Source organism: Danio aesculapii, chromosome 19 (assembly GCF_903798145.1).
Source record: "Danio aesculapii chromosome 19, fDanAes4.1, whole genome shotgun sequence".
In the NCBI taxonomy this organism is placed as follows: domain Eukaryota; kingdom Metazoa; phylum Chordata; class Actinopteri; order Cypriniformes; family Danionidae; genus Danio; species Danio aesculapii.
The window spans coordinates 48,018,175-48,025,674 of record NC_079453.1 but is presented as its reverse complement, the minus strand read 5'-3'; the positions used below and the strand labels follow the sequence as shown (position 1 = coordinate 48,025,674).

Here is a 7,500-nt window from a genome sequence, read left to right as displayed (position 1 = left end):
GCTGCATGGGTCGCCTTTGGAAAGCAAACGTGGTGTTCATATTGGCTTTTATTGAGGCCTAATTAGGGATTTGTGTGTTTTCACAAACAGGTTGTTCATGGCTGCAGATGTTCAGCAACTGCCGCAGACTGTTTGCTCAAGGAAAACTTCCTGCTGTTTCTTTCTTTTTTGTGTGCATGAAAGTTTCAGATTTGGCTTTTATGATACATCATTGATAATTCATGAAAAGTGTGTTGCTTCAGAGAGTGTGTTACTAAGACAGGCTGCAGTTAACGGGACCCTTGGCGAATCCGGCAGGAAAAAATAAGTCCGGTTTTGCACGGCTCCTCCTGGTCATTGGCGTTTTTATTTTTAACTTCATTGTTTGGGACAAGGAGGATCAGCCCTCCTGCCAGCTGCACTTTCATCTCCATCAAACAAACACCTCCAGAACAAGCCACGCTAGAAAAGGGAGTTCTGTGCACTCAGTTGGCAGCTCTCTATTGTGACGCAGGTCCTAGAGAAATGGAATATTAAATGAGAAAGCAGTGGGCGTGGCTTGTTTTTTCTACTGCGAGCTGATTGGACGTAGTAAAGTAGGCGTTTCATTCATATAAATGGGGAAAAGAGTTTAGGGGAGTTTAGGGGAGTTATTACAACCTAACAGACTCCTCCTCCTCCTCATCATTTTTGTTTGTTGTCTAAACTGACAGCTCGAGGGGCGTGGCTAACATACTTAACCACGCCCCTCGAGCTGTCAGTTTAGACAACAAACAAAAATGATGAGGAGGAGGAGGAGTGTTTGTTGTCTAAACTGACAGCTCGAGGGGCGTGGTTAAGTATGTTAGCCACGCCCAATATGTCAGACAGACCCTAATCTGAGAATTGAGCTGAAAACAAACAGGAAGTGCGTTTTCAGATTTTAATTAGACATTTTTTTACCTTAATGACATGCACAGATGATTTGTTCATCACAAAACTAGCAGTGTAAGCTAACCAAATGAATACGGTTAGTCTGGATTTTACGTGTACTTTAACCCTTTGACAGCCCGCTCTAGTTTTAAATAAAGACTGTTAAAGTCATTTAAAGAATGACTGCTTTAAATATAGATTTACACTACACAGCATTGTTGATTTACAAATAAACAAACATAATCCTGTTGCACTACTACACTTGATTTTGGTTCTATTATAAAAAAAAACAGGAAAGCATGTTAAATGAGAATCAGAAATATATTTAATGCATACTTAGCAAAATAAAGAGGATTTAGTATTCAAAAATGTTTTATTTTGAATATTTTTAAAATTAAATTGGTCTTACACTTCATATTTTCCATCTACTTTTACCATAAACCGACGTAATAACCATTTGGTAGAGGTTGATATTTTAGAAATTATGGGATGTGTTGAAAAGCGTGTTAACTAGCGATATTAAGAAATTCATTCATTCATTTTTTTTCAGCTTAGTCCCTTTATTAATCCAGGGTCGCTAGAGCGGAATGAACCGCCAACTTATCCAGCATGTTTTTATGCAGCGGATACCCTTCCAGCGGCAACCAATCACTTGGAAAGAATTAAGAAATGCAATCCAAAAACTGTTTTCTTGGTGGGATAGTTAAAGGGTTAATACTCAAGAACACACAGGAGATGGACGTCCGGGAAGAGATTTCTCTCCACAAGAGGGAGAAAGATTGCAGATCCTGAAATGAAATTTGGCTTAATCCTCTTCTGAATGTAAAATCCCTGCAGATGTTCTTCAGTCGTCTCCATTCCTGCTGGAGAAGAGACTTTAGGTCGCAGACTCGAGATAAATCCCAAACAAAGGGGATTCCACTGGGCTACTTGCACACATACTTTTAATTCTCAGCCAGTTCAAGCGCTTCACGTTGCGACATTACAAAATCACCACGTTTAAGATCTGATTTCTTTAAAATTAGTGACCTTCACCAACTGATTGATATACAATATAAAGTGATATACATTATAAAGCGACATTTATAATGAATAAATGAGACCCCCGGCGATTATGGGCCGTTTCAGACAGAAGATCCTGATGTTTCTGCTCACTCCAGTACACCAGATTTCCTCCCTCATGTCTGGAAAACTAAGCTTATCCATTGTTTGATAAGAAAGAAAGGTGTACATCATTAATGCATGCATTTTTTTTCAGTAGTAAAGGTATGATGTGATTTATTATTCATGCGTGCCTAGCAGATGAATGTGTTTGTTTGTTAATACAGTATTATATATGAATCTGAATTTAGGCACTGCAGCAAGACGCATCAATTATGAATGAGCTTTCTAAGGGTATTCTGCTCAGCTGTTTGTTTACTATTTAGTGATTCATTTCTTTTATTGTAGCATTCTTCTGAATTTAATGTTTCATCTGGACTTTTTTTGTATTATATTTTAATGACAGCGCAGAATAACGTTTTCCTTTTCAGTCCCAAGTGCTTCACATTTAAATCAGTCAGAATCAGAAATTCAGGAAAGGTCAAAAGGGACCACAAAATCTTCTCACGAATATGCATATGACTAATTAGAATATGATTAGAATATGGTTACTAATTATAATATGGTTAATTAAAGCCCCATTAGCTTTAAATGAAATTAAAGAACACTTTCGGTGATGAAACTGACACTATTTTTCCAGTATTTATTATGTAATAGCTGGGCGTGGCTTTGATGCAGTGGGTGTGGCCTTATGCGGCAAATCAGCAAGTGACCATTCATTTTTAGCGAGCGACTTTTGGCGACCTCTACATGAGCTACAGCGAGCGTTGGCGACAAGGTGGTCGTGTTGAGAGATGCGACAAAGTTGAGAATCCTTCAAACTTATGCAAATGAAGAGGGACTTTCTTGAGTGACAGCCAATACGAGCATCGGTAGATCTCATGTGATCCTCTCTCAGCTCCTGCAGAGGCCAGTTGTTTTCTTCGTGCTGTAGACGTACTCAAGGTGGGAACGTCCACTAATGGTCCACTAATGGTTTCAATCGCCACCCAGAGCAACAGGCAGCTACAATGTGTGACTACTAGTGTGAATGAGGCATTATTCGGCATAGAATTCTTGTCTGGATAGTTTCTTCTTTTAAAACTGCATGTTGTAATTGTATTTGACCCATAGCTAGCATACTAGAGTAAACACAAACACACACACACACACACACACACAGATCGGATGCTCTCGAGAGCTGGGGTCTTAAACTCAAATTGTCGGGGAGCCATATCAGTGACTGACAATTCAAAGGAGGGCCGCTTTAACATTCAAGCACAACAAAAAAGTGGAAACCTGATGTAACTGATGCACTCAGACATTCTTCCCCAGAGTATATGCAGTCAAAGCTCCGTCTTTTTGTTTCTTATTGTACATATTGAAGGAGTAGTTTAAATCACTATCAAAATACTGAAATTTAATAATAAGCAAAGTAATAATTATTATTATTCTGTCTTAATCATTTGTTGCTTAACCAAAAGTTTAACAGATAGCGTAAGACAGCAATAAGCAGATTGGGTAACTTTAGGCCCAATCCCAATTCCTTTTTTGTACCCCTTCCCTTTGGCCCTTGAAACAGAGTGTGAAGGGGAAGGGCTTCAGAATCTACCCCTAACAATTGGGACAGCACTACAACACCTGCACACGTCATCTAATGTCATCTCAATCTCTTGCTTCATATGAGATCGAGTGTCATCGGGTGGCAGAATGTTGTGGGACTGCTGTACAGGAGTTATTATGGATTATAGATAGCCAAATTTAGCGTTTTTTTATTTTAGCAATTTATTTTTAATCCATCACCGTAAAACACAAACGCCGTTATGAATATATTAAAACCAGGTCTTAATTTGTGCCGGAACACGCCGGATCAGGATCCAGCACCTCTGAAATCTGATCTGGCACCTCATTTTCCCGATCCCCCTCCTCAACCGCCCTTCTCCCTCATCCGCTGTTCACTTTTGCTTTCTTCCGTGACTTCCCAACCCACTGTCGCCTGCAACACCCCCACCCCGCTTACTTTCGTCCGTGACACACCGCTTACCTCTCCATCCTCGGGTAACATGCCAGATCCGTTACCCCCATCTGTTCCGGGACCTCGCAATTTACAAATTAAGCACTGATTAAATTAAAATAATGACAAAAAATACTCATTTGTGGATCTCCTTACTTCCATGTGCAGCCATACTGCCGTTGTAGACGGTGTATTCTGAAATTTTCTTACCCCTTGGTTCCTAGTGTGGTTCTGAAAAATCTCTGTTTCAAGGGGTATCTAACCCTTTCCCTTAGCCCCATGCCTTCAAGCATTTTGAAAAAACTACAACAAAAAGGGGGAATATATCTATATATATATATATATATATATATATATATATATATATATATATATATATATATATATATATATATATATATATATTCACTTTAACTTTAACATGTTCAATTCAGCCAGCAGTACAAATTTTACTAAAGCACATTTTTTAATACAAATCCTAATATGCATATGAGGAAAATCTATTAAATGAGAGCATTTTTCAATTCAGTTCACCTTTATTTGTATAGCGCTTTTACAATGAGGATTGTGTCAAAGCAGCTTCACATAGAAGATCATAGTAAACTGAAACAGTGTAGTTCAGTTTTCAGAGTTTAAGTTCAGCTCAGTTCAGTGTAGTTTAATAATCACTACTGAGAGTCCAAACACTGAAGAGCAAATCCAACGATGCGCAGCTCTACAGATCCTGAACCATGCAAGCCAGTGGCGACAGCAGCGAGGAAAAAACTTCACCAGTTGGCGAAAGTGAGGAATTAAAAAAAACCTTGAGAGAAACCAGGCTCAGGCGCGACCATTTCCTTTATGGACAAACGTCTTGTGCAGAGTTGCAGTCTAGGCTCTCGATCGAATCGAATCGAATATTAGCAAAATGGTCATTTTTACACCACCAGCAAAACATGTAAGCCATAGAGATGTGTTTGTGCTAATCTTTTACACTCTATGGTTTGTACAACACAATACAGGTGGTATAAAACTAATTATAATCAAATGACCCTTAATATTTAAAAAAAATAGAGCTTTATTGAAAATAGAGCACTCACAGACATATATTTCAACGTTTAAATCAGCCCCAGAAATAATCTGCTTGTGCATTACTCTCAACTGCACGCTGAGAGAAACTGAAAGTAACCCCAACATATAGTGCAGTACTTTACATGTCCAGTAGGTGGGGGGGTCAAAAGCACAAGTGGTTAAATGCGACTGCACAACAGTGATGTTGATTCAATAATATGTGCTTTGGGGGCCGAATTTCGTTATATTTTTTATGTCAGATGCGGGCCGGGGAGAGGAGGGGGGTCGTAAATGGCCCACTGGCCAGCAGTTTGACACCCCTGCTCTAAAGTGTTTATTTTCTCATTGAGCGGAAAGAGCACAGCTCACATTCACACATTTACATATGCCTCTAAACATCATGTTATATATTACAACACCTCAGGCAATGGTCTTGTATCCACAAAGTCCTATTAGTAGCTGCCATTGAGTTGTAAATTTAAGCATTCTGTAAGCATCCCTCACATTGCTCTCATAGCTGCCAACACTAATGTCTGCATTTCTGTTTCGTTCACCATACTTCTGACCTCCTCAAATCATCAGGCTGCCTCTGTTCTGTGGTGTTTCTTCAGTATCTGTGATGTGGCGTATGCCCGCCGTTCTCCAGGACTCTGGGCTCAGTGAATGTCCTCCAGTAGCTCAGATTCAGGGGCTCGCGGAGCACGGGTCAGCATGAGGACAGAATATGATGAAGCTCCTCCAGGTTGAGATTCAGGTCTAGAATGATCCGCAGAGACAGTGTAGGAGATCTGCTGAATGATGGCTCGTTGTGTACTGATGTACCGCTGGGTCTGTTACTGTGTTTTCTACCCGCTTCTGAATCTGTATTCTGTGTCTGCAGAGCTTGTAAGTTTGTTTGTACACACTTGCTTTTCCCTCTCGACACACTAGGAGTGTAATGGTACATAAAAATGATCAACCTCTGTATTAAAGTCACTGTTTTTAGCACAACAGGGGGAAAAGTTCAACCAAATAGCTTCTTTTTTTATTAGACAGTGCTTTATTGAGCTAAGTTTGGCTCTGTTTTTAAGTTAATTCTGTTATAATTAGATGTTTTTTTTAAGTAAGGATGGTTTATTAGTTGTTTTTTATTTCATTTCAGCAAAAAAAAAAATTATCTAATTATAAAATTGTTAAAATATTGTAATTTATACTGCAGATTTATTTAATAGTATATTAAATTATGCAGATATCACTAACAGACTAAGGGTGTACTCACACTATGTACAGTTGCCTTGAACCGGGCCGAAGCACGCTTGTCCCCCCATCCAGTCTCCCCCGATGGCCTGCACTCACATTGCATTTGAGCCTGAGCACGCTTACAATACATAAATCAGGGTATTATTTATATATGAAAACCACACATCAAGTTTAATGATCTTTAATTTGAACATTTTAAACTTTTTAAATAAAATCTAATTTAGTTTTTGAACAGTGACATTTCTCTAAATATCCAAAATATAAATACGCATTATTTAGTGCTATAACTAGTAGTAAAGATATGACATATCAAAAATATATAGAACTAGAAGAGCCCTGTTAAGGTCTAAACATTTATTAGTTAAAGCAATGTATTTACTTAGTTGTTTGTTTGTTTGTTTTAGTTAGTTGAAATATGTGCGTTTTTTGTGTACAATATGTACACAAAAAAAAAAAAAAAAAAAAAAAAACATTTAATTTACCCTAAATGGCTGTAAATTGTTATTTAGTTACTGATATGCACCTTTTTTGCATTAATTACATGTGAACCTTTAATAGCAAGATGATTTGTCAATATAATAATAATAGTAATAATAATAATAATGTCATGCAGTTGTGCAGATCTAGCCTTGTGCTTTGCTCCTTGGGTGTACGGTTTTGCTAATTGTGGGAAAAGTTTAATTTTAGTGTGTTAGCAATCCTGAAAAACTGCTACTAATAATAAATTGTATTTGAAATGCGCCTCAATGCATGAAAAGCAAACGAAAGCAAAGAAGGAATGCAAAGAAGGTCCAGGTGCTCCAGGAATGGCCAGCCCAGTCACCAGACATGAACATTATTGAGCATGTCTGGGGGAAGATGAAGGAGGCGTTGAAGATGAACACAAAGAATCTTGATGAGCTCTGGGAGTCCTGCAAGAACGCTTTCTTTGCCATTCCAGATGACTTTATTAATCAGGGATTTGAGTCATTCAGAGATGTATGGATGCAGTCCTCCAAGCTCATGATGGAGTCAGACACAATATTCATTCTGTTTCCACTGCACCATGACTTTATATTCTATACTGGACATTATTTCTGTTTAATGACCAGACTTTTGTCTCAGCAAAGTCAGACCTTACTGTAATAAATAATTAAAAATCAAGACATGATCATATTTTATTGTGGTAAAATAAGCGTAATCTAGAGGCCTTTACCTTTCATATAAGCCACTTCTGATACCAAATG

The 7,500-nt window shown here is 38.3% G+C and overlaps 1 protein-coding gene across 3 annotated transcripts in view; it reads left to right on the top strand.

The window, feature by feature from the left end:
- The window catches only part of trps1 (trichorhinophalangeal syndrome I), a 254,925-nt gene that overhangs the window by 152,555 nt on the left and 94,870 nt on the right, over positions 1-7,500 (top strand). The window lies entirely within an intron of this gene.